The sequence below is a fragment of the Rhinopithecus bieti genome, unplaced genomic scaffold (assembly GCF_001698545.2).
Source record: "Rhinopithecus bieti isolate Rb0 unplaced genomic scaffold, ASM169854v2 scaffold_13259, whole genome shotgun sequence".
NCBI classification, from domain to species: Eukaryota; Metazoa; Chordata; class Mammalia; order Primates; family Cercopithecidae; genus Rhinopithecus; species Rhinopithecus bieti.
In genome coordinates this window covers 3,137,904-3,165,235 of record NW_016807544.1, presented here as the reverse complement: position 1 = coordinate 3,165,235, position 27,332 = coordinate 3,137,904, and the positions used below count along the sequence as shown (strand labels likewise).

Sequence of the window (27,332 nt, the reverse complement as noted above, 5' to 3'; positions counted from 1 at the left end):
GCCAGGATGGTCTCGATCTCCTGACCTCGTGATCCGCCCGTCTCAGCCTCCCAAAGTGCTGGGATTACAGGCTTGAGCCACCGCGCCCGGCTAATCCCAGTACTTTGGGAGGCCGAGGTGGGCAGATCATCTAAGGTAGGGAGTTCAAGACCAGCCTGACCAACATGGAGAAACCCCGTCTCTACTAAAAATACAAAAAAATTAGCTGGGCATGGTGGCACATGCCTGTAATCCCAGCTACTCGGGAGGCTGAGGCAGGAGAATTGCTTGAACCCAGGAGGCGGAGGTTGTAGTGAGCCAAGATCGTGCCATTGCACTCCAGCCTGGGCAACAAGAGTGAAATTCCGTCTCAAAATAAATAAATAAATAAATAAAATTGGTTTTGGATAAAAATTCTAAGAATTTTACTTTTAGCTACTGTAACTTTAATTTCTGTAAAAATAGATTAGTCATTTACCAATTTATTCAATCAGTTTTTCTAATAAACTGTTTACTGATACCTGCTATTTATTAGGCATTGTACTAGATGCTAGGAATATAAAGTGGTGCAAACTTGGTTATAACCTTCAGCTGCTTAGAAGCTAGTGAAGAAAAGCACCACTGAGTTTTACAGTGTTTTAAACAAATACATATTTACAGTTTTGTAAATAACTCTTTTTGCACCGTGTCATTATTAAATGATTTTTTTTTTTGTCTCCTGGAAGGCGTGTGAGCTGAACATTTTCACCTTTTGTAATGGCCTCTTATAGCATCTTATCTGTGTACCACAACTCTGTGGTATCTGTAATCATTATTGTTTTGCAAATAAACTGAGGTTTAAAGAGGTTATAATTAACTCATCCTACAACTACGAAACTCACTTTAAAAGCTTATTAAGTTGTAAAATTCATTCATTCAGCCTGGGCAACATAGTGAGACCTCATCTGTACCTACCCCACCCCATCCTCTACCTTCCCCCAAAAATTAGCCGGTCATGGTGGCACATGCCTGTAGTCCCAGCTACTCAGGAGGGAGAGGTGAGAGGATCTCTTGAGCCTGGCAGGTTGAGGCTGCAGTGAGCCGAGATCACGCCAGTGCACTTCAGGCTGGCAGACAGAGCGAGACCCAGTCTCCAAAATACAAAACAAAATCCATTCTATCATTCTTCCTCCCATGTATTATAAGATTCATGACCTATATTAGAAGACTTAACCCATTTATATTATATTTGAGATATATGTATCTATTTCCCTATTAAAATTGGGAGCTTTTCAGAGGAGGAGCTAATCTTAGGTTTTGGGTAGCCCAGCAACAAGTAGACTACCTGTTACATATTGGATACCTAATAAATATTAGTTGAATAGTGAGTGTGTAGGATGTCAGAAGTATAAGGAATTTTAGAGTTCACGTAAATCATACAGACACTAGAATGTCTAAAAAGAATTTATAGATTGCTTACACAGAATTACAGCTCTTTATTTTGACTATAGAGAACTTTAACAACTGCTACCATCTACTGCTACTTTCACATAATCTCATAAAAGAAGCCATTTTAACACCAAAAATGTAGGAAGGACAGTCTCATAGTAAGCATAATTGGTAACTTTATAGTTTTTAGTCACGGCTAGCATCTGTTCAAGAGTTAGATTTGAACAACCACTGTTTAATTCAACCCTCCCCTTTTAGAGATGATAAAATCGAGCCCATAGAGACGTATCAAATTTTTTACAGCAAGGGAGAATGATCACTGAGTTTGTAACCCAGGTCTTCTGACTCCTAGCTCAAAATTTTGATCTGGTTCCCTCAGTCTTCATCACATGATCAGACTTATGCATAGAGAATTTGTTACTTAACTGAGATCATATAGCTCTTAAGAATGTAAGGCTGGAACTTGAACGCATATTATCCACCTCAGTTTTTAAAATTGTTATTATTTTTGCCCTGTTTCAAGAATTGCACAGGCCAACTCTATTTTTAGTGAAACCTGTGCATTCACTTCCATGCATCCTAACCAACTCCATCAGTCCTTACTCAACTATAGAAGTGAAATTTTAAGTGATTGAAAGGAGGTATGTATATTTAAGATTTTCTTTCCTTGAAAATTTCAGATTTGAGGCTTAAGCAACTTCTTCTGGGGAAAAGTACCAGTGCAGCTGCTGTTACAACTCAAGGTCTTGATCTATATCCATAGGTTGGAATATTGGTGGGCCAGCAATCCTCAGACACCTCACTTAGGACAGGTAAGTGAAAGAGATATTTAAGGATAAGCAAAGTGGATTGAAGGCTAACAGTCTTTCTTCCTGTTTGTAGTTAGATGCAAACATTTTATTGCCTTTACAAATATAACCCTTTGTCCTGATAAAACCATTTGGAGTCTTAGGTGGGTAGGGCAAAACATTTTCTTAATTGTAAGATGTGTGTCAAAATGTTTTATAATGGTAAGACTTAGAATAATTAAAATTGTTTTTCTTTTTGTCTGTTTTCTGGATTGTATTTATGAGCTTGTGTTGCAGTTATCTATTGGTGTGTAACAAAGTACCTCAAACTTAGTGGCTTAAAACAATAGTCATTTATTTTGTTCATGTATTTGCAATTTGAGCAAGGCTTGATTGGTAGGGATACTTGTCTCTGTTAACATATAGCATGAGGTGAGATGGCTAGAAGGGTTGGAGTGGCTCAGTGGCTGGGAACCGGAATCATTTGAAGGCAGGCTTGCTCACTCACATATCTGGTGGTTAATGCTGGCTGTTGGCTGGGACCTCAGCCTGGGCTGTTGGCAAGAACACCTTCATGTGACCTCTCCTTGTGGCTGCTTGGCTTCTTCACAGCATAGTACCTGGATTCCAAGAGAGAGAGAGCATCCCAAGAGAGGAAGGCAAAGGTGCATGGCATATTTGACTTGGTTTTGGAAGTCACATAGTGTTACTTTGCTCTGTCCTACCAGTTGATGTAGTTGTAAAGGTCCTCCCAGGTTTCAAGGAAGCTGTGGACATAGACCCTACCACTTGAAAGGATCAACATCACATTGTAAGAAGAGCATATGGGATGGAATCTAATGTTGTAGGCATCTTTGGAAAATATTTGCCACGATTTGTATTACTTTTAAGATAATATAGATAACATGAAATACATTAAAAAGAGGAATATTTGCAGGATATTATAGTGTATGAGTTCAATAAGAATTTGATGTGTTCTTGTGTAGTAGACTATGATATTGAAAATAAGATATCTAAACAGAAAAAAAGTGAAATAGATTTGGAATTTTCTTTCTTTCCTTTCTTTTCTTCCTTTTCTTCTTTTTCTTCCTTTTTTTTCTTTTACTTTCTTTCTTTTCCCTCCTTCCTTCCTTCCCTTCTTCCTTCCTTCTCTCCTTCCTTCCTTCCTTCCTTCCTTTCCTCTTCCTTCCTTCCTTTCCTTTCTTCCTTTCCTTCCTCCCTTCCTTCTCCCTCCCTCCCTCCCTCCCTCCCTCTTCTTTCGTTTTGCTCTTGTTGCCCAGGCTGGAATGCAATGGCATAATCTCGGCTCACTGCAACCTCTGCCTCCTGGGTTGAAGTGATTCTCCTGCTTCAGCCTCCCAAGTAGCTGGGATTGTAGGCATGTGCCACCACGCCCGGCTAATTTTGTATTTTTAGTAGAGACGGGGTTTCACCATGCTGGTCAGGCTGGTCTTGAACTCCTGACCTCAGGTGATCCACCCTCCTCGGCCTCCCAGAGTGCTGTGATTACAGGCATGAGCCACTGCATCTGGCCTGGAATTTTCTTTTGTGTCAACAAAACAGTATACTGCTACAATCAGAAGTAGAGACAAAAGTTTGTAAACAAGATGGAAAATAAGATTTGTAGTTTGGAGTTGTGTTGTTGTTGTTGTTTTAAGAACATGTTAGTTCAAAGCCTACTTGGATTTTTTTTTTTCTTGTTTTTTTGATTATTTTGAGAATTATTTGGAAAATTGATTTCCAATATAAATTTGAGGACCGAATGCCAATATAATCATTATATACCTCCACATTTGTTTTGTCTGTCTCTCTTTCTTTAAGGGAAGTCTTTTTCAGGATTGTACAGGATTGTGTACAATTTTTTCAGGATTGTGCTAAATTTCTGGTAAATATCTTTTTTTTTTTTTTTTGAGATAGAGTCTCGCTCTGTCGCCCAGGCTGGAGTGCAGTGACTGGGTCTCAGCTCACTGTCTGGTAAATATCTTAATTTTTTCTTCTTTTTTTTGAGACGGAGTCTTGCGCTGTCACCCAGGCTGGAGTGCAGTGGCATGGTCTCGGCTCACTGCAAGCTCCGCCTCCCAGGTTCACATCATTCACCTACCTCAGCCTCCCAAGTCGCTGGGACTACAGGCACGTGCCACCTTGCCCAGCTAATTTTTTGTATTTTTAGTAGAGATGGGGTTTCACCATGTTGGTCAGGATGGTCTTGATCTCCTGACCTCGTGATCCACACGCCTCGGCCTCCCAAAGTGCTGGGATTACAGGCGTGAGCCCTCACGCCTGGCCAAGTTTTTTTTCAGTGGGATGAGAAAACTGCAAAGTTATAGAGTATTTGGTTGCCTTATTGACTGCTACCAGTTACATAAACTGCCTGTGGCAGGTTTGAATATAACTAATACTCAAATTCTGGATGTGATGGAAAATATTTTTAGAGAATTCTGTAAACATTACATGTGATTGTGGTCTGTTCACTATAGGAATGGACAATATGCTTTAGGAAGCAGAAGACCCAGAAGATTTTCTTGCTATCTAGATACTTTCTCATTCCAAAGTGATTTACATCATAATGAGTTTAACAGAGTTGGCTCAGCACTATTTCCCTAGTATTTGCAGGTAAAATTCTATAATGGAAAAAAACTGAACCACCTAGTGTGTCAATAGAGGCAATATCAGAAGTTTATTAATTCTCAACTGTTAATGATCAGAATTGACTGATTTTTGTGAAACAATATATTTTAGTTCAAAAGGTACAGTAATTGAGAAAGCTGTTTTTGTTTTGTTTTGTTTGAGATAGGGTCTTCCTTTTTTGCCCAGGGAGGAGTGCAGTTAGCACTGTAGCCTCTGCCTCCCAGGCTCAAGTGATCCTCTTATCTCAGTCTCCAGAGTAACGGGGACTACAGATGCACGCTTCCATGCCTGGCCAGAGATGGGGTTTTGCTGTATTGCCCAGGCTTGTCTTGAACTCATGGGCTCAAGCCATCTGCTCACCTTGGCCTCCCAAAGGGCTGGGATGACAGGAGTGAGGTTTTTTTTGCATTTAAAAACAAGATGAGGCCTGGCATAGTGGCTCACTCCTGTCATCCCAGCACCTTGGGAGGCCCAGGTGAGTAGATTACTTGAGGCAGGGAGTTGGAGGCCAGCCTGGCCAAAATAGGGAAACCCCGTCTCTACTAAAAATACAAAAAATTAGCTGGGTGTGGTGGTGCACGCCTGTAACCCCAGCTACTCTGGAGGCTAAAGTGGGAGAATCCCTTGAGCCCAGGAGGTGGAGGTTACAGTGAACTGAGATCTGTGCCACTGCACTCCAGCCTGGGTGACAGAGAGAGACTCTGTCTCTTAAAAAACCCCAAAAAAATAAAACCAAGATAAGGTATTTTACAATAGACAGATTAGGAATAATGATTATAGGTAATGTAAAATACTGTATCTTAAATAACAAATATATGCATATATGTGCAAGCGTACAGAAAGCCTTTAAGCATTTAACTTGACTTTTTGTTTTAAACATTTGTTTTTAGCTCACTTTTGCTTTTAAGAAGTCAGAGTAGGTTAATTGCTGATATCTGATACAGATCTATTGAATACATTATCTTCTGTAGGCCTGTGTCTAAGGGGATGAAAATCTCTCAAATAGTGAAATACTGTTCTCTGAAACAAATAACAACAAAAGTTCCTAAACACTCTAAAGAAATTACAAATATGGTAGTGTTTATTTTGGTACTTTATGTAATCCTTGGAAGGAAGTAAATGATAAAGTTCTTGGGTAAAGATACATGACTATGTAAAGTTAATTTTATTTTTATGTATTTATTTTTTTAGCGACAGGTCTTACTATGTATTGCCAAGGCTGGAGTGCTGTGGCTATTCATAGGCGCGATCATAGCGTACTTGTATCTTTGCATACCTGGGACTATAGGTGTGCACCATTGTGCAGGGCCTGTACAAATTATTTTAAAATGCAAAAAGGACTTTTAGTAATTCTGGAAGAAGTAAGTTATATTGCTTAGAGATTAGTGTTCTCCTACTTACCATTTTTTAAAATGAGATTCCTGGTTCTAAAATTACAATGATTCTTATTTGAAAACAGCATTCAGTTCATGTTTTACAGGATTTTGTTAATACAGAAGTTACATGACTTTTCTATTACTCCTAACCCTCCTGTACCCTCTAGTCCTAATTATTAAAAGGTATAGTACCTTCTGTGAATGAAGTGTTTAACAAAAGTGTTTAACATTTGGAGTAGGGAAGTAATTAGCATATCATAAAAATTTACCATTTTAACCATCTTTAAATGTTAAGTGCATTCACATTGCTCTGCAGCCAATATTCAGAACTCCTTTGATCTTGCAAAACTGAAGCTCTATACCCATTATTATTATTATTTATTTATTTTATTTACTTATGTATTTTTTTGAGACAGAGTCTTGCTCTGTCTCCTAGGCTGGAGGGCAGTGGTGTGATCTTGGCTCAGTGCATCTTCCACCTGCCAGGTTCAAGTGATTCTCATGTCTCAGCTTCCCAAATAGCTGAGATTACAGACATGTGCCACCACACTTGGCTAATTTTTGTATTTTTAGTAGAGATGGGGTTTCACCATGTTGACCAGGCTGGACTTGAACTCCTGACCTTCAGTGATCTGCCTGCCTCATCCTCCCAAAGTGCTGGGATTACAGGTGTGACCCCCACCTTCAGTAGCTGGGATTACAGGTGTGCACCACCATGCCTGGTTAATTTTGTATTTTTAGTAGAGATGGGATTTTGCTATGTAGGCTAGGCTGGTCTGGAACTCCTGACCTCATGTGATCTGCCTGCCTCGGCCTCCCAAAGTTCTGGGATTACAGGCATGAGCCACTGTGCCTGGCCAGTTTTCTTTATGTTCTGTGGAGAATATTGGTATTTTTATTTTAGTCTTCTGTGGGTTGTGGTTCCATATAAATTCAGTTTTCTGAGCTTTGGCAGTGTTATTCAGAACTGTCCCACAAGTGTTCCACCTAGTGGTCAGTCTGGGATCTGGGTGTAGGTCTACTCATTATCTCAGTTATCAAAGTTTTTATTATGCCAGTTGGTATCAGATGCATAACTACACAGGTTGAAGATGAGCCCAGCAGTTCATAAACAACATTATGGGGTCACTTTCCTACAGACAGAAAGAGAAGGAAAAAAACCCCAAAACAATGGAGTTGTCCTGCCCACTTGGAGGCAAGGCTCCACTGGATGGAGAGAAAGGTTCCCTTCCTTCAAAAGTTCTGTTCCTGGAGGTGGCTTTCCATTCCCAGATTCTTCTGCTGTTGCTGCTGCCCCCACCATGGATGACCTGGGGACTGACACATGAGAGTATGGAGTTTTCCCAAGCTGCTGAGCACAGTGGCTCACACCTGTAATGCTAGCACTCTGGGGGGACGAGGCGGGAGGATAACTTGAGCCCAGGAGTTTGAGGTTGTGGGAGCTGTGATTGTGCTACTGCATTCTAGCCTGGGCAACAGAGTGAGACCCTGTCAAAAAAAAAAGAGAAAAAAATACCCAAAGGATTTCCCTCATCTTCTCTGAGCTGTAGGAGTTCCCTTTACTGGCCTTGAGGCAGAGCTAGAGGGTTCTGTTTCTCTCTCCGCCTGCACCATTGTGCTTAGTTCTGGGTTTTAGGTTGTGTTGAGTTCAGGTTGGAGGATACTAGAGGGAAAAAAAAAGATAAACTCATAGCTGGTTTGGGGGTAGTTGGAATTCTGGTGATTTCCCTGGATCCACCTGTGATATTTACAGCATCTTCAAATAGCTGTTCATGCATTCTGTCCCAGTGTTATAGTTAACTGGAAGATAAAGGGAGATGTATTTACTTCATCTTACCAAGCAAGAAATCTTCCCAACATTTTTAACTTTTTGCTTTGAAATAATTTTCTCACGTCTGTAATCCCAGCACTTTGGGAGGCGGAGGCGGGCACGTCACTAGGTCAGGAGTTCCAGACCAGCCTGGCCAACATGGTGAAACCCTGTCTCTACTAAAAATATAAAAATCAGCTGGGCGCGGTGGTGCATGCCTGTAATTCCAGCTACTCGGGAGGCTGAGGCAGAAGAATTGCTTGAACCCAGGAGGCGGAGGTTGCAGTGAGCTAAGATCACACCATTGCACTCCAGCCTGGGTGACAGAGCAAGACTCTGTCTCCAGGAAAAAAAAAAAAAAAGAAAAGAAAAGAAATAATTTTAGATTCACAGAAAGGTATACAAATAGGAGAATGAAGTCCTCTGTGTCCTTTACCCAGTTACATAGCTACATAGCTGTAGTACAATACCAAAACCAGGAAATTAACATTAACACCAACTTTTTATTATGGAATATTTCAAATGTGCAGAATGTTGTAAGACGTATGTTGAACATCTGTATATCCCCCACTGATATTTCAATATTTTTTCATATTTTCCCATACTTTATATGTGTATTCTAATATGTACGTATCCTCTTTTATATAAACCACTTGAAAGTAAGTTGCAGACATCATGATAATTTACCTCTAAATACTTGAGCATGCATCTTCTAAGAAAAAGGATATTATACTTCAGTAAACATTTATTATTAAATGCAAACTATTTTTTTCCTATAACCCCAAGACCTGATCATACGTAAGAAAATTAACTATGAATTTTTTTGGACAAGAGTCTTAACTTTTGTTTTGAAGCATGTTATCTCTTTTTTTTTTTTTTTTTAAACCTTTTTTTGTTTTTTGAGACATAGCCTTGCTTTGTCGCCCAGACTGGAGTTCAGTGGCACAATCTCAGCTCATTGCAACCTCTGCTTCCCAGGCTCAAGCGATTCTTGTGTCTCAGCTTCCCAAGTAGGTGGGATGACAGACGTGCGCCACAATGCCTGGCTCATCTTTTTTTTTTTCGGACGGAGTCTTGCTCTGTCGCCCAGGCGATCTTGACTCACTGCAACCTCCGCCTCTGGGGTTCAAGTGATTCTTCTGCCTCCGTCTTCTGAGTAGCTGGGACTACACGGCCGTGCCACCGTACCTGGCTAAGTTTTGTATTTTTAGTAGAGACAGGGTTTCACCATATTGGCCAGGCTGATTTCAAACTCCTGACCTCATGATCTGCCTACCTTGGCCTCCCAAAGTCCTGGGATTACAGGCGTGATCCACCACACCCGGCCTCTTTTTTTCTGTATTTTTAATAGAGACAGGGTTTCGCCATGTTGGCCAGGTTGGTCTCAAACTCCTGGCCTCAAGTGATTTGCCTGCCTCGGCCTCCCAAAGTGCTGGGGTTACAGGCGTGAGCTGCCATGCCCCACCAATCTCTTGAAGGCTTATATTATTATTCAAGGATGTGTTCCTTCTGATGATATACTCTTGGTGATTATTTTGAGAGTCTGAGCTCTTACCATGTGCGTAATTCAGAGCCCAGGGAGCTCCCTGATTCTGTATTCTTGTCTCTCATTCTTTCCTCAGCTCAATCTTCTCACAGCTCCCACTCAGAATAGTCCTCATCAGGCGATTGTAACTTTGTCAGACTAATTTAGGACTAGTACGTGACTTCGTTTTTAATTATTGGCCAGGAAGTTACTTACAGTTAAAATTGTGGTAGAGTTTCTGATATGGTGATATATAAGAGGTGAATCAAGCTGTAAGTAATTGAAAACCTGACTATAAAGCTTACATAAATCTGAAGTCGGCAGTTGCTCATGTTGCTTTAATGGTTCAGCATTGCTGGGGCCTATGAATTTGTGATTTGCTTGGCCTTTCATGGTCTTAAGACAGCTACTGCAGCTCCAGCCTTCCACCTACATTCAAGGAAGAAGGAAAAAGACTATGCCAAGGAAAAGCTTTCTTATTAGTGATTCCAGCAAGTCACTTCTAATGTTCCAAGGGCCAAAATTGGGTCATATGGTCACCTCTAGCTGTTTTCGTCTTTTGGCCTCTGTAATGAGAGGCAAGGAGGGAGTAGGGATTTGGGAATGACTTTTTGAGTAACCAGTTAACATCTATCACAGTTATATGATTATATTTATTTTATATCAAAATTGTGTTCATTTGACTTCAGTGTGATGTTCAGCACATAGGTGCTTTGTTATTACATAGTAATATTTAACTGGATAGTGTGGAGAACAAAAGGACTAAAAATAGTAAAGATAGTTTTAAATTTAGTTGTGAAAGTGAGCTTTTGATAATGTAAAGTGAAACGGCTTGAATCTTGAGACACTGGGCAAGTTACTGAATTTATAAGCCTCTATTTCCTCATCTGTAAAATGGAATTAATAATATCTGACTTTTAGGGCAGTCTTGAAGTATGAAGGAGATAATTTATGTAAAGTACCTAATACAGTGCCTAATACATTGGAGGTGCTACAATGGAAGATATTATTATAATTGTTTGGTATATGGACATTGGGGTAGAATGAAAGAGCACAGACTTTATAGTAGAAGATTATATTTGATTCCTAGTTACACTACATAGTTGTTGTGTGTTCTTAGGCAAATCAGTTAATCTCTCTGAGATAGTAATGTAGTGTGTAATCTCTGAGGATTGTTAGAAAGATTAGATATTATACGTACAGTGAAATAATTTATGGGCTCTCAGTAAAAGGCATCTGCTCCTGCTATTTTAGTTATTATTTTGTGTTTTAGGATCCATATAGCAGATAGGGACTCAATCATTTAATTTATTCTAGAAATTTATTTGTGATCAAGGAGATATTGTTGATTAGTAGTATTTTCTTCATCTGTTGAAGAAAATAGCTGCAGAAACTGGATTTGAATTATGAGGTCTATTTCCACCATGATTAAAAAGTTTTCGGCTGGGTACAGTGGCTCACACCTGTAATCCTAGCACGTTGGGAGGCTGAGGCAGAGGAATCACTTGAGCTCAGGAGTTTGATTCCAGCCTGGGCAAACATAGTGAGACCTTGTCATTACAAAAAATCCTAAAAATTTAGCTGGACATGGTGGTGTGTGCACGTGGTCCTAGCTACTCATGAAGGCTGAGGCAGGAAGATTACTTGAGCCCAGCAGTTTGAGGCTGCAGTGAGCTCTGATTGCACCCTACTGCTCTCCAGCCTGGGTGACAGAGTGAGACCCTGTCTCAAAAACAAATTTAGGCCCAACACAGTGGCTCACGCCTGTAATCCCCGCACTTTGGGAGGCCGAGGTGGGTGGATCACAAGGTCAGGAGATCGAGACCATCCTGGCTAGAATGGTGAAACCCCGTCTCTACTAAAAATACAAAAAATTAGCCGGGCGTGGTGGCAGGCACCTGTGGTCCCAGCTGCTCGGGAGGCTGAGACAGGAGAATGGCGTGAACCCGGGAGCCAGAGCTTGCAGTGAGCCGAGATCGCACTACTGCACTCCAGCCTGGGCGACAGAGCAAGACTCTGTCTCAAAAAAAAAAATCTAGTCTTACATATTTTGTTAGTGGTTTCCATTGTACATATGGATGTGCTCTGGTGCCTTTGACGTGAACCTTCCAGATCTGTACTTCTTTGTTTTGTTTGTTTATAGCCAGTTAGTTGTTATTGTTCTTGAGTACCATCCCGTTTTTTTTTTTTTTTTTCTGGTTGGTTTTTATAAGACTTAATTTTTTTAGAACAGTTTCAAGTTTATAGCAAAATTGAGCAAAAAAATACAGAGAGTTTCCATATACCTGTTGCCCCAAAAACCCACAGCCTTTCTTACTGTCAACATTCCTTACCAGAATAGTACACAGGAGATATAAGAAAAATCAAACGAATACAAACTCAATATAACACAGCATCTCTGGTTACCAAAATGTATGGGGATTTCTATCTAACAGCAACCACTCAATTCTTTGGCAGACACCAGCTGGGTATCCTACATTTTAACTCAATTCTGACATTATTTACTTGGAGATAGAATCAGATCCCACAGGTTGAGGGCTCAGTCCCCTACTTCAATTGCCAGCTCCAGGTTGTGTCCTGTGCTTCTGGCTGATTAGCCATAAATCAGGGTTACCACAGCTCCCTGTTTTGGTTCAATTAATTTGCTAGAGTGGCTCACGGAACTCAGGGAAACACTTCGTTTGCATTTATAGGGTTATTATAAAGGATATTACAAAGGAGACAGATGGAAGAGATGCATAGGGCAAGGTATAAAGCGGCATGGATCTTCCATGCCTTCTTCAGGTGTGCCACCCTCCAGGAACCTCCATGTGTTCATCTGTCCAGAAGCTCTCCAAACGCTGTCCTTTCAGGTTTTTATGGAAGCTTCATTACATAGGCATGATTGATTAAGTCGTTGGCCATTTGTAATCAGCTTATCCTTCAGGTCCTCTTCCCTCTCTGGAGGTTGGGGGCTGGGGCTGGAAATCCCAACCCTCTTATGCCTTGGTCTTTCAGGTGACCAGCCTTTATCCTTGAAGCTATCTAGAGATCTCATTAGTATGTAAAAGATACTCATCACTCCAGAGGTGCCAATAGTTTTATGAGGTATATGTCAAGAAAGGGGAAGAAGACCAATTATATGTTTCATAATTTGTTATAATCGATAAACCCACATTGATACATTATTTTCACCCAAAGTCCTTAGATTATATTAGAATTTATTCTTGGTGTTGTACTTTCAGTGGATTTTGGCAAATGTAATGACGTGCATCCACCATTGTAGTGTCATGCAAAATAGTTTTACTACCCTAAAGATTCTGTGTGCTCTGGCTGTCCATCCCTTCCTCTCACCTAACCTTTGGTAACCACTGATCCTTTTCCTGTCTCCATAGTTTTGCCTTTTCCAGAATGTCATATAGTTGGAATCATATAGTATATGTAGCCTTTTCAGATTGGCTTCTTTCGCCTAGTAGTGTGCATTTAAAGTTCTTTCATGTCTTCTCTTCATGACTTGATAGCTCACTTGCTTGCTTATTCATTTATATATTTTCACTTTTGTTTTTTTATTTTTGTTTTTTGAGACAGAGTCTCACTCCGTTGCCCATGATCTCAGCTCACTGCAACCTCCATCTGCTGGGTTCAAACGATTCTCCTGCCTCAGCCTCCCGAGTAACTGGGATTACAGACGCCACCACATCCAGCTAATTTTTGCATTTTTTGTAGAGATGAGGTTTCTCCATGTTGGCTAGGCTGGTCTCAAACTTCTGGCCTTAAGTGATCCACTGGCCTTGTCCTCCCAAAGTGTTGGGATTACAGGTGTGAGCCACCGCGCCTGACCTGTTTATTTAGTTTTTAGAGACAGGCTCTTGCTGTGTTGCGCATGCTGTAGTGCAGTGGTGTAGTTATAGTTCACTGCAAGCTCAAACTCCTGGCCTCAAGCAGTCCTCCTGGTTTAGCCTCCGGAGTTGTTGGAATTACAGATGTGAGCCACTGCATATGGCTAAGCCTTTTTTTTTCTGGCATATTTTCTTTTCTTTCTTTTTTTTTTTTTTTAGACGTAGTTTCGCTCTTGTTGCCCAGGTTGGAGTGCAATGGTGCAATCTCGGCTCACCACAGCCTCTGTGTCCTGGGTTCAAGTGATTCTCCTGCCTCGGCCCCCCAAGTAGGAGGGATTACAGGCATGCGCCACCACACCCGGCTAATTTTGTATTTTTAGTAGAGACAGGGTTTCTCCATGTTGGTCAGGCTGGTTTCTACCTCCAGACTTCAGGTGATCCACCCGCCTCAGCCTCCCAAAGTGCTGGGATTATAGGCATGAGCCACCGTGCTGGCTCTGGCATATTTTAAATCCACAGTTGGTTGAACCCGTGGATATGGAGGGCCAACTGTATTTAATATGCTTAATGTAAGTATGTGCTTATTTTTGAAATATTTTCCTATTGTTTTATGTGTATGTGTTTTTAAGCTGTATAATGTTATTATGCTCTGAATCTTATTTATTCTTTTTTGATCAAAAGGAATTACGCAAGCACATACTATATTTGTAAATCTAGTTGACAAAAACCGACTGTTGTATAATGTTCCATTGTATATGTATTTCCACATTTTACTAGTATATTTCTCTAATAATTGATACCTAGGTGTGTTGAAAACTAACACAAATAGTGCTGCTGTGTACATCCTTATGCATATATCCTATTGATGTGTGCAAAGGTTACTCTAGTATATACCGAGAAAAGGAATTGCTGACTTGTGGCCCATACACATACTTAATTTCACTAAATATTGCCAAGTTGTTTTTTAGAATGGCTACCCAGTTTATGCTCCCACCAGTAGTGAATTAGGATTCCTGTTTCTTTAAATACTCACCAATATTTGGTCTTATCCATCTGTTTAGCCTTGTCAATCTGATGGGAATTAAGAAGTATATTGTTTTAATTTCTATTTCTGTGATTGAGTGTGAGGTTGGGCATCTTTTTATTTACTTGTTACCATTTGGGTTTCCCCTGCTTAGTGACTAAAAAAAAAAAAAAAAAAACCCAAATAATATATATTTGTTGTAGATATTTTTGAAAATACAGATGGGCAAATGGGCAAATATAAAAAGATCATCTGTAATACCCTAATCCAAAGATAATTGCTATTAACCTTGGCTATATCTTTCTGGTCGTTAAACACACACACACACACACACACACACACACACACACACACACATTCTCTCTCTCTCTCTCTCTCTTTCTCTCTCTGTGTCTCTCTCATATACAAATATGTAGTTTATTGATGGGATTATATACAGTTTTCTTACATGTTTTCCTTTCACAATAATTTATGACCATTTCCCCATGTTGTTAGACATTTTAAAATATCACCATTTAATAGGTGCATATTTCATTTTATAGCTTTAAATTATTTAATCTTCTGTTGTGGGATATTTAAGCTATTTTTGATTTTTTTCTCATTAACAATTTGGTGAACTGTTAAACCTACATTTTTATGTGGCAAAGCTAGAGGGATTATGTTCCTGCTGTTTTTGTGAAACTGGGTTTTATAGCACATGCATTGCAGGCTGTCTTAGGCTATTTTCCGCTTGGATTCTAGGGCAGCTGTTAATGCTTAGTTTTGTAAACAGACACATATAGCCCTTGATGCTCCAGGGTTAGAGTTCAAAGACTTCTCAGCTGGGCCTTTACCATTCTTTCTTTTTCCACTTTATCAAGGCCAGGTTAACACGGAAGGAGAGTGCAGTAGCAGACTTGGTCTTAATGTTTAAATATCAGTGTCTTTTTTAGAGGGGGTGCAAAACTTCCAACTATACAGAACTCTTAATCCAAACCTTTATAGACATGTATATATATATATATGAATGAATGTGTGTGTGAATATTTAATGACCAGAAAGATATAGCCAATGCAAATAACTTCATTTTTAATTGTTAATAGATTTTTATTATAAAAGTGAGAATGCTCATAAAACAATTAAGAAAATACAGAAAGCCATTAAGAAAATTCCCATAATTCTCTTACCCAAAGATAACTGCTTAATTACCATTTTGCCTTATATCTTTTAGATATTTTCTAGTTAGTGTGCTTGGGCCAGCTAGCACTAGCTCACCAGAGCCAATAATTAAGAAATTATGCAAGCCCAAATTGTTGGTAGGTTGATATTAGCAATGGTGGAATTAGCTACATCAGTGAATTTGGCAAATGCTACAAAGCAGGGCTTCTTTCTCCCTGCTGAATTCCTCCCCAAGCTGGCTTATCAGTACAGCACTGCATGTATATATCATATCGATGAATATAGATCTTCATTTTTAATGGTTTCATAGAAGTCCATTTGTTAGATCAATGATTCTCAGCCTGGTCTTTGGACCAGAGATACCAGCATTACTTGGGAATTTGTTAGAAGGGCATATTCTTGGCCTCCACCCAGACCCACTGAATTGGAAACCTGGTTTGGGGGCCCAGGAATTGGTGGTTGTTTTGTTTTGTTTTGTTTGAGACGGCATATCACTCACTATGTTGCCCAGGCTGGAGTGCAGTGGTGTGATCTCAGCTCACTACAACCTCTGCCTCCCAGGTTCAAGTGTTTCTCTGGTCTTAGCCTCCTGAGTAGCTGAGATTACAGGTGTGCGCCACCATGCCTGGCTAATTTTTTGTATTTTCAGTAGAGACAGGGTTTCACCATGTTGGCCAGGCTGGACTCAAACTCCTGACCTCAAGTGATCTGCCCACCTCAGCCTCCCAAAATGCTGGGATTACAGGCATGAGCCACTGCGCCCAGCCGCAATCTATGGTTTTACAGACCCTTCAGGTGATTCTGATACATGCTAAAGTTTGAGAACCATATACCGTAAATTATCTGATTGGTCTGATGATTCTGTGTGAAATATTCTTCAATATATGCTCATTTTAAGGTCTTCAGTTGCATATTGTAAAACTGTATTCTAAAAAGACTGGTGGCTCACACCTGTGATCCCAGCACTTTGAGAGGCTGAGACAGGAGTATCAGTTGAGCTCAGGAGTTTGAGACCATCCTGGGTAACCTAGCAAGGCCTTGTTTCTCCAAAACAAAACACACACACAAAAACTAGTGAGGCCTTGTGGTGTGGGCCTGTAGACCCAGCTGCTCTGGAGGCTGATGTGGGAAGATCCCTTGAGCCCAGGAGTATGAAGTTCCATTGAGTTGTGATTGTGCCACTGTACTCCAGCTTGGGCCACAGAGCAAGACCTTGTTGCTTAAACACACACACACACACACACCCTAATAATTAAAATAGATAGATTAGATAGATGGATAGATGGGTAGATGGATGGATAGAGGGGCAGGGTGGTCAGGTATTGTACCTCATGCCTGTAATCTCAGCACTTTGGGAGACTGAGGCAGGAGGATCACTTGAGCCCAGGAGTTTGAGGTTACAGTGAGCTATGGTTGTGCCACTGCGCCCCAGCCACGTGACAGAATTAGTCCCTATCTCTACAAAAAATAAAAATTAAAAATTAACCGGGCATATGGCATGTGCCTGTCTCTAAAAAATTTTAAAAAAATAAATCAAAAAGACTATACTAGTTTTCATTTCTATCTGAAGTTGATATCAACTCCAATTTAGACTTATTTTCCATATATAGAAGAAACAGCTATGTTAAGGATTTTATTTCTCTTTCAGCTGTGTCTATCCATCTAGCCATTCTAGAACTCAATTCTCCTTCATTGTCTTCAACAATAACATATTTTAAGGTTATTTTCATTTTTTCAAAGAGGACAGTTGAGACACAGGAAAAACTATGCTTTGCCTGCAGAACACCTAATGTCATGTGTAGCTATACATATGAATACTTACTTTTAATCCCTGTGTGAATGATTAGCCTATGTTTCATTCCTCATCTCTGGCACATTAACATCATTCTGAAATAACCCCTTTTAAATTTAATTTAATTTAAATTTTAATATTTTATTATTTTACAGATAGAGTTTCACTCTGCCACCCAGGCTGGAGTGCAGTGGTATGATCACAGCTCACTGCAGCCTTGACCTCCTGGGCGCAAGCAGTCCTCCCACCTCAGCCCCCCAAGTAGCTAGGACTATAGGGACACACCACCTGCCAGGCTAATTTTTGTATTTTTTGTAGAGACAGGGTTTTGCCATGTTGCCCAGGCTGGTCTCAAACTCCTGGGCTCAACCAGTCTACCTACCTCTGCCTCCCAAAGTGTTGGGATTACAGGCATGAGCCACCACACCCAGCCCCTCACCCCTTTAAAATGTATTAGTATTCATTGCAGCATTTATTCACAATAGCCAAGATACGGAATCAACCTAAGTGTCCATCAACAGATGAATGGATAAAGAAATGTCGAGTGTGTGTGTGTGTGTGTGTGTGTGTGTGTACACATCATGTGTAGCCATACTTATGAATACCTATTCTAATCCCTTTTTTTTTTTTTGAGACAGAGTCTTGCTCTGTCACCCAGACTGGAGTGCAGTGGCGCGATCTCTGCTCACTGTAAGCTCCACCTCCCGGGTTCACACCATTCTTCTGCCTCAGCCTCCTGAGTAGCTGGGACTACAGGCACCTGCCACCACGCCTGGCTAATTTTTTGTATTTTTAGTAGAGATGGGGTTTCACCGTGTTAGCCAGGATGGTCTTGATCTCCTGACCTCGTGATCCGCCCGCCTCGGCCTCCCAAAGTGCTGGGATTACAGGCGTGAGCCACCACACCTGGCCTCTAATCCCTTTTTAATCCCTGTATTTATTATTGTGTTAGAGACAAGATTTCGCTCTGTTGCCTAGGCTGGAGATACAGCCATATGTAACACACACACACACACACACACACACACACACACACACACACATGAATACTATTCAACCTTAAAGAAGGAGATCCTTTCATTTGTAACATTGTGGATGAACCTGGAGGACATTATGCAAAGTGAAATAAGGTAGGCATAGAAAGACAATGTGGCTTTATTTAAAAACTTACAAACATTGCTGGATGCTAACATTGACTTTTATTCTGAATATAAACACGAAAGAATAAAAGAATGTGAAATGTTATTTTTGGTTTCAAATGAAGAAATATATAAGCAAAAAAAAAAAAAAAAAAAAGACAACATGATCTCATTTATAAGTGGAGTCTTAAAAAGTCAAATTCAGAAACAGAGTAGAATGATGGTTTCCAGGTTCTGGGGAGGAAGAGAGGGAACAGGTCAAAGGGTACAAAGTTTTGGTTAGGATGAATAAGTTCTGGAGATCCTTTGTACAACAATGGTGACTATAGTTAATAATAATGTATTATATACTTGTAAAGGAGAGCAGAGTGTGGTGACTTGTGCCTGTAGTTCTACCTACTCAGGAGGTGTAGGCTAGGGGATCACTGGGGCCCAGGAATTCAAAGCTGTGGTGAGCTATGGTCACACCACTGCACTTCAGCCTGGGCAACAGAGTGACACAATCTCTCTCTCTTTTTTTTTTTTTTAACTGCAAAGACAGTAAATCTTAAATGTTCTCACAAAACCAAAATAAGTATGTGAGGTGATGGATATGTTAATTAGCTCAATTTAACCATTTCACAATGTATACATCAAAACATCACATTGTATATCATAAGTATGTAATTTTTATTTGTCTCCCGGGATGCAGTGGCTCACGCCTGTAATCCCAACATTTTGGGAGGGCGAGGTGGGTTGATCACCTGAGGTCATGAGTTGGAGACCAGCCTGGCCAACATGGTGAAACTCTGTCTCTATTAAAAATATAAAGTTACAGGTGCACGCCCATAATCCCAGCTACTTGGGAGGCTGAGGCAGGAGAATCGCTTGAACCCAGAGGCAGAGGCTGCAGTGAGCCAAGATCACGCCATTGCACTCCAGCCTGGGCACACGAGTGAAACTCTGTCTCAAAAAAGAATAATAATTTTTATTTGTCAACTATACCTTGACAAAAAATTAATTTAAAAATTAAATTTAACATTAAGATTAAATGCAAAAAAAAATGTATTAAGACCCACTTGCTATGAAAGTTGCTACTAATGGTGCCAAGCTATTAGAAGAGGGGATAGAAGAGGGGAAAAGATCCCAACAAAAACTTGTGACTCTTCTTGGCTCAGAGAGACAATAAAATGGAAGTGCTTTATTTTAAAGAATTTTATTAGATTAGGAGCCAGAATTCACAAGTATTGGTGAAAAGAATAATAATTTAGGCAGGTTTGCCATATTTCATTGGCACTGGGTTATTGACACCTGGTGTTTTTTGATGATGCATTGTTATTAAAGAGCAACTGTAAACACTAAAACTGGCTCTTATTCCAACCTTCCAGCCTTCAGTGACTTTTTGCTAGAATGAGTGCTTTGGACACAAACTGTTAATTTTGTGATGGCATTGGAGTCTGTCAAATTGCCAATCTTCCAGATTTATAAAGCCTCAGAAATCATGTGATTTAATTAAGCATTCCATGATTTTGTTCTTATTGCTATCTCCAAAGTTTATGTTCTTGACCTAACAATTAGTTGTCAGAGTTACTGCTCTGAAAGAAATGGCGAATATTGCAATTGAAATGATAGCCCCCTTATTTTATAACTCATCTTACCTTCCACTACAGTGTGGTAGACCGGATAGCTGTCTAGCCTTAGTCAAGCCACTTAATTTCTGTATGCCTTAGTTTTCTTACCTGTAAAATTGGGCTGCTGATAACCATTTCAGATTATTATCAGGATTAAATGCAATGTGATATATAATGTGCACAGCACTGTTCACATAGACACTTAGTAATTTATAGATTCCTTTCAACATCTCAACTTCTCCTTTTAATATGAGTAAGTGTTCTTTACAGGTCCCTCTTGATATTTCCTCGCCTCACCATTAGTTGTTAACCTTTTTGGGTTCTTATCCTTCTTGCAGAATCTGACATAAGCAGTGACCCCTCTTCCCAGAAAAATGCACGTGTCTATTTAACTTTGCCTACAACTTTGGGACTTCATAGAACTCCCTCCACCCCCCAAAAAAATCCCTCAGTCTCATCTGTGGACCATGTTAAGGATCCTCTTACCCTTGGTAGACTTCCTCAGTTTTCCTAGCTTTGGTTGTCGTCTCACTGTAGATGGTTCCTAAATCTGGTTTTCTTTCTTTTGAACTGCTACCTGCCAGATGTTATCATGGTATCTTAATATAATAGAGACTTAATCAGTGAATGGAAGAGTAAATTGCAACATTTAATTATTGTTATTACAGGCCAAATAAATATATGACACTGTGTGGCTAGATTTAGAGATCTGTGTTGACTGAAAACTACAGCTAATAAAGTTAAGTCAGGTTAGATATCGACTAAGGCACAACTGTCTAATTTCCTGAGGTACTGATTGAAGTTTACTCGTAAGCTTGTGAAACAGTTTCGGTCACAGTTCAAGTGTGGTAGCCTCTTTCAGATTGCAGGCTACCAGCCAAAATGTCATCTCATCTGAAAATCTGCTATTTCTCTTTCAAATGTTATCATGGAGAGCTGGGTGTTATTAGAGCCTTTTGCATCAACTTTTTCACCCGTTCACAGAAACCCATTTTAAGGGGAAAAGAGTTATTGGCTCAAGTAATTGAATAATCCAGTCAAATCATTTAGGGGCAAGAATGACTTTCAGGGGCTTTTACTTTGATCCTGTATTTCTCAGCTCTGTTTTTCTTTGCCTTTTGGCCTTACTTCTCCTGAGATGAGCTTTCTTCAGGTAGTCAAGGGAAGATGGTTGCAAGCACCTCCAGTCCACATTGGTTGTATAGTTGCAATCCTGCAGGAATCAAGGTAATATTTCCCCATCATGTTAAAAAAAAAAAAAAAAAAAAAAAACATGGGGACGACTTTGGACTGGCTTGGGTGATTTAGTTAATGTTCCCTGCACTTACTCCTCTTTCATATATACACAAAATGGGCAGGAGTAGTTCCCCAGTAGAATTGGTAGACAGATGTTCAACAGTGTTCCGGGATTATTTTATCATAAAGTCTTTGAGTAGAACCCAAGTCTGTGGACAATAGTAGTCTTTTAATCTCTTAGGACATTTAATGAGATTGCCAAAAAACTACAACTCCTCCCACCTCTACCTGTTGGTATCACTTGATTGCTGAATTACCTATATAAATAGTTCTCAAAATGTGGACCATCTAGGGGCTTGTTAGTAATGCAAATACTGGGGCCTCATCCCAGACCTGCTATGATAGAAACCTTAGGGGTGAGGCCCAGCAATCTGTACATTAAGCCATCTAAGTGATTTTTATGTATTCTTTTTTTTTTTTTTTTTGAGACGGAGTCTCGCTCTGTCGCCCAAGCTGCTGCAAAGCTGGCCGGATCTCAGCCTCACTGCAGCTCGCCCTCCAGGTTTACGCCATTCTCCTGGCCTTCAGCCTCCGGAGTGGCTGGGACTGCAGGCACCCGCCACGTCGCTCCGGCTCAATTTTTTTTGTAAGTTTTTTAGCTAGAGACGGTTTCACCGTGTTAGCCAGGGATGGTCTCCGATCTCCTGGACCTCCGTGATCCACCACGCTCTCGGCCCTCCCAAAGTGCTGGGATTTACAGGCCTTGGCCACCCTGCGGCGCCCGCGGGTCTTTTTTTTGTATTTTTAGTAGAAGACGAGGGGTTATCACCAATTTGGCCAGGCTGGCTCTCGAACTCCGTGACCTTGTGATCTGCCTGCCTCAGCCTCCCAAAGTGCTGCGGGATTATAAGCGTGAGGGCCCACCGCTGGCCCCATGCTCTGCATCGATAAATATTTCTATTATGGATTTAAATTTTTTCATTATCTGTCATTTCCTTTATGTTTTTATAAATGCTCTTACATGTATGTTTTCATTAACATTGGTTTGATTTTATAGTGTTTTCGGTTTTTGATGTATTTTCATTTTTCTAATAAGTATATAAAAAGTAGATTAAATTTTTGTGTGGTCTTTGGCATTAAACCTACTAGGGATAAGGTGATGCACATAACCTGTGTGTTTGTTTTGTCTGTTTCTGAAGTATGGTTTAAGGTATACATGAAGACGAACGAATGCAAGTTGCGAATCAGGAGCTATACATTATTATCCCATTTTAAACAGCTGACTGTTGAATTATATAATTCAAAGTCATTTTCTTCATGTGCTGTATTTCCCTATCTTTAGCAACATTGAATAGTATTAACTTAAACTTTTTGCCTTCTCCTTTAAAGAATTGAATGAGATGGCTGTGGCTCAGCCGTCCACTATTAATCCCAGCACTTTAGAGTTTCACGCCTGTAATCTCAGCTGGTTCTTTGGTCTTGAGGCCAAGGCGGACAGGAATCATGATGTCTATGAAGATGTGTAAATGTATCTCTTATCCTGCGCCTAACACAGTGAATATCTCTCCTCTCTTATCTCTATATAATCTTATCTATTATTATTTTTATATCTCTATTGTGTCGGTGGGTGTCTCTAGCCTGTAGTCCTCTGCATCTTCAGGAGGCTGCAGGCCGAGGAGAATCGCTGAACCTTGGGAGGCCGAAGATTGCCAGTGCAGCTGAGATCTGCCCACTGCACTCCACCTGGGTGAACAGACGAGCTCTGTCTGAAAAAAATTGGAAAAAAAAAAGAAGAGCAAAGCATACTGTATAAAACACGAGACCAGAGACATTAAATCGATATTATTCTGAGTTTTTTTCTTTTTTTTGAGAGGAACAGAGTCTCACTCTGTCACCAGGGCCTGGAGTTCAGGTGGCCGTGATCTTCGGCTCACGCAACCTCGGCCTGCTTGGGTTCAAGCGATTCTCTTTTGCCTCAGTTTCCCCAAGTTAGCTGGGACTACAGGCGCACATGCCACGACATCCAGTAATTAAAAAAAAATTTTTAGGCGGAGTCTTGCCTCTGTCTCCCAGGCCTGGAGTGCAGAGTGCCGCCCATCTCGTCTCACTGCAGCTCCGCTCCGGCCCACGCCTCTCTCCTGCCCTCAGCCTCCTGAGCTAGCTGGGACTATAGGCCCGGCCTGCCACCACGCCTCAGCTAATTTTGTATTTTGTTTAGTAGAGAGGGGCTTTCACCGTGTCAGCAGGCATCGGTCTCGATCTTCTGACCCTCGTGATCGCCCCCCCACCTCGGCCTCCCAATAGTGCTGGCGATACAGGCGCTGAACCCCCGGCGCCTGGCCCATTGTATTTTTTCTTTAGAGACAGGGTTTCACTATATTTTTTGGCCAGCATTTCTCCAACTCCGACCTCAAGCTGATCTGCAGCCTCAGGGGGTCCCCAAAGCTGCTTGCGGATTACAGGCGTGAGCTACCGCACCCAGCCTCAAGGTGTTGATGTTTTAAAGGGTGGGCTGGTTAAAGTAGTATACCTGGGTCAAGTTCTTCTTTAATATTTGATTTACAAATGATTAAAAGTGTACAACTGAGTTGCTCAGATCACAATAAGAAACAACATTGATTTTTAAATTACATCAGCCATAGTGCCTAGCTGAAAAAAAAGATAACTTTATTCTGTATAAATAACTTATTCTAATAAACACCAATTTACTTCTGCTTATAATACAATCATAAAAGTTTAAATTTATTTGACTTTTTTAAATTAAAAAATATTTCACCACAAAGAAGTTATATCTTACAAGGAAAGATTTTCCAGAATTTTATTTAGCTGATAAGGCTTTCTTCTAAGAATAATTCTTTTCATTCATTAAGAATTCTTAATGTATTAGCTCCATTCTCCACTGCTAATAAAGACATACCTGAGGTACTGGTAAGTTCTATAGTGAAGGCTCATGCCTGGATTACGGAGCATGAGCCACCGCTGGCCTGGCCCGGAACTTTCTGAAACAAAAATGTTCAATATGTTATGCTATCCAATATGGTAGCCATTAACCAGCGCAGCCACTTAAATGGTGGCTAGTTTAGGAACTGAAGCTTTTATCTTTATTTTTTTTATTTTTTTAAAGACAGGGTCTCACTTGGTTGGCCCAAGCTGGAAGTGGTATGATCAGAGCTCACTGTAGGCCTGTGACCTCCTGAGGTCTCAAGTATATCCTCCTCTAGCCTAGCTGGGACTATAGGTGCACGCCAGCTTATTCTTTTTTTTTTTTTCTTTTTGGAGAGGACAGCAGTCTCGCTTTGTTGGCCCAGGCTGATCTCAAACTCCTGCCGGCCTCAAATGATCCTCCTGCCTCCCAAAGTCCTAGAATTATAGGTGTGAGCCACTGCAGGGCCTGCCTGGAGCATTTTAATATTATTCATTTTAATTAAATTTAAATAAAAAAACTACATTATGACTAGTGGGCCTTTATGCCTTTCTTTCTTTTTCTTTCTTTCTTTTTTTTTGATGATTGGGTCTTGCATGTAGCCCAGCGCTGGGAGGCAGTGGCCATGATCTCAGCCCTCACTGCAACCTGGGTCTCCCAGCGTTCAAGCCCGATTCTTGTACCGACAGTCACTGCGAGCGTCTCTTTAATTGACTTACAGCTTTCAGCATGCCCTGGGGAGGGGCCTCAGGAAACTTACGGTTTGTGGCCAGAAGCGGAAGCAAACACGTCCTTTCACATGGCAGCCCCAGGGAAGGAGAAGCTGCCCTAGCAAAAGTGAAAAAAACCTCTCTCTATATCTCAGATTTTTCCGGGCGCGGGTTGCCTCTAGCCTGTAATCCAGCATCTTTGGAGTCCTCGCGGAGTCTATGGGCGGATCCTTTTTGTCAGGAGATCGAAAACCATCCTGTATCTCACGGTGAAACCTCTTCGCTACTATAATATCTATGTCTGCGGCGACGTCGGCGGCGCCTGTAGTCCCAGCTACCCGGGAGAGGCTGAGACAGGAGAATGGCGTGAACCCGGGCAGGCGGAGCTTGCAGCTGAGCTGAGATCCGGCCATAGCACTCCAGCCTGGGGTGACGTGTGTGAACAGCAGGCGAGACTCCGCTCTCAAAAAAAAAAAAAAAAAAAAAAAAAAAAAAAAAAAAAAAACCATCAGATTCTTGTGAGGTTTTTTACAAAAAAAAAAAAAAAAACTCACTCATAGCACTTCAGTATCCTTTCTTATCCTTTTCTCTACTGCTAAAGGGGATACAATACCATGACCTATTTCACAGGATTGTGTAAATAATTAAACCATCATGTATAAACATATCATTTGCTATCATGAGAACAGCAGCATGGGGGTAACTGCCCCCATGACTCCTTCCCATGACACATGGGAATTATGAGAACTACAATTCAAGAGGAGATCAGGGTAGGGACACAGCCAAACCATGTCACTTAATAAGACACCTGATAGATTGTCTTGTATCATTTTTCCTTTGCCTTCTTACAATCTCAGTGATTAGAATTGGGCTGAAAACAATACATCAAATTCTCAGCAAAATCCTTGTGGGTTGCTGGATACCAAGGGCCTTTAAGATCTTTAGACTTCACTATATAGAACAAATTTTGAATGGGAATTTTCTTTATTTCTATTGCGTTTTGTTTTTCTGTCAGAATTTCCTGGTAGTTAAGGCTAAGGGATTTTCTTCTTGCAATCAGGAGCCTAAGGGAGAGTTATTCAAAGCCTTTTTTCTTTGTGGTATGTGCTTACCAGGCAGAGTAGTCACTGTATTTCAGTAAGAGAACCTATTGCCAAAACGCCCACTAGAGCAGAAAACTGACCTACTTAATGCTGACAAGTTAAAAAAAAAAATCTGGAATTGTGGCAGCATTGGATCAACTTCTTTCTCTGGTGGTGTATGGGTGGGTAGTGGTAGAGAAAAGGATAAGAAAGGATATTGAAGTGCTGCAAGGGAGTAAGTAAAAAGTAAATATTTAATTACCTGCAATCTATTCAATTAAAAGCTATATATTTGTTGCAATTTGAAGGTTTCTGAAATACATCAGTTTTTTGTTTTTTGAGATGCCATCTCACTATGTTGCCCAGGCTGGAGCACAGTGACTCTTCACAGATGCCATCAGAGCATGCTACAGTCTCAAACTCCTGGCCTCAAGTGATCTCCTGCTTCAAAAATAGCTGAGAATACAGGCTTGCACCACTGATCCTAGTTAATAGCAGTTCTTCTTAAATCACTTTGAACTGTTAAAAAAAAAAAAAAAAGAGGAGGCTTCTAGGACTTTCGTGGTAATATTATAGAAAAGCCCACTAGTTAAGGTTGTCAGCCAGCCAGCATTTTATCAGTGTACAATACTTCAGAATCTATAGATATTGAAATAAAAATAGTGGTTAGAGTACTTATTTGAAGTAAGTAACTGTGGGCCTTAACTATCAAACTCATTTTCTCCATTGCAACCAATTTTTCATTTACTCTGATCGTTCCTACCATCTAAGTTTTAGAGCTGTGCCTTTCATTACAGAAACCACTAGTGAGCAGGCACGATGGCTCATGCTTGTAATCCTAACACTTTGGGAGGTCGAGGCTGGTGGATCACTTGAGGCCAGGAGTTGGATACCAGCCTGGCCAACATGGCGAAACCCAGGTTCTACTAAAAATACAAAAATTAGCCAGGTGTGGTGGCACATGCCTGTAATCCCAGCTACTCGGGTGACTGAAGTACAAGAATCGCTTGAACCTGGGAGACCGAGGTTGCAGTGAGCTGAGATCATGCCACTGCACTCCAGCCTGGGCTACAGAGCAAGACCCAATCTCAAAAAAAAAAAAAAAAAAAAAAAAAAGGCCACTAGTCATATGTAGCTATTTTGATTTAAATTAATTAAAATGGAATAACATTAAATCTCTAGGCCAGGCTCAGTGGCTCACACCTATAATTCTAGGACTTTGGGAGGCAGGAGGATCACTTGAGCCCAGGAGTTTGAGATCAGCTTGGACAACAAAGCGAGACTCTGTCTTTAAAAAAAAAAAAAA

The 27,332-nt window shown here is 40.7% G+C and overlaps 1 protein-coding gene across 16 annotated transcripts in view; it reads left to right on the top strand.

The window, feature by feature from the left end:
* NUMB (NUMB endocytic adaptor protein) overlaps nt 1-27,332 on the top strand; it is a 200,851-nt gene that overhangs the window by 45,360 nt on the left and 128,159 nt on the right. For 14 of the 16 annotated variants that reach the window (XM_017882812.1, XM_017882804.1, XM_017882810.1 and 11 more), the window contains one exon: nt 2,088-2,219. The exons of the other annotated variants lie outside the window; for them this stretch is intronic. The gene's annotated coding sequence lies outside the window, so the exon portion shown is untranslated. The remainder of the gene's footprint in view (nt 1-2,087; nt 2,220-27,332) is intronic. 16 annotated transcript variants of the gene reach the window in all.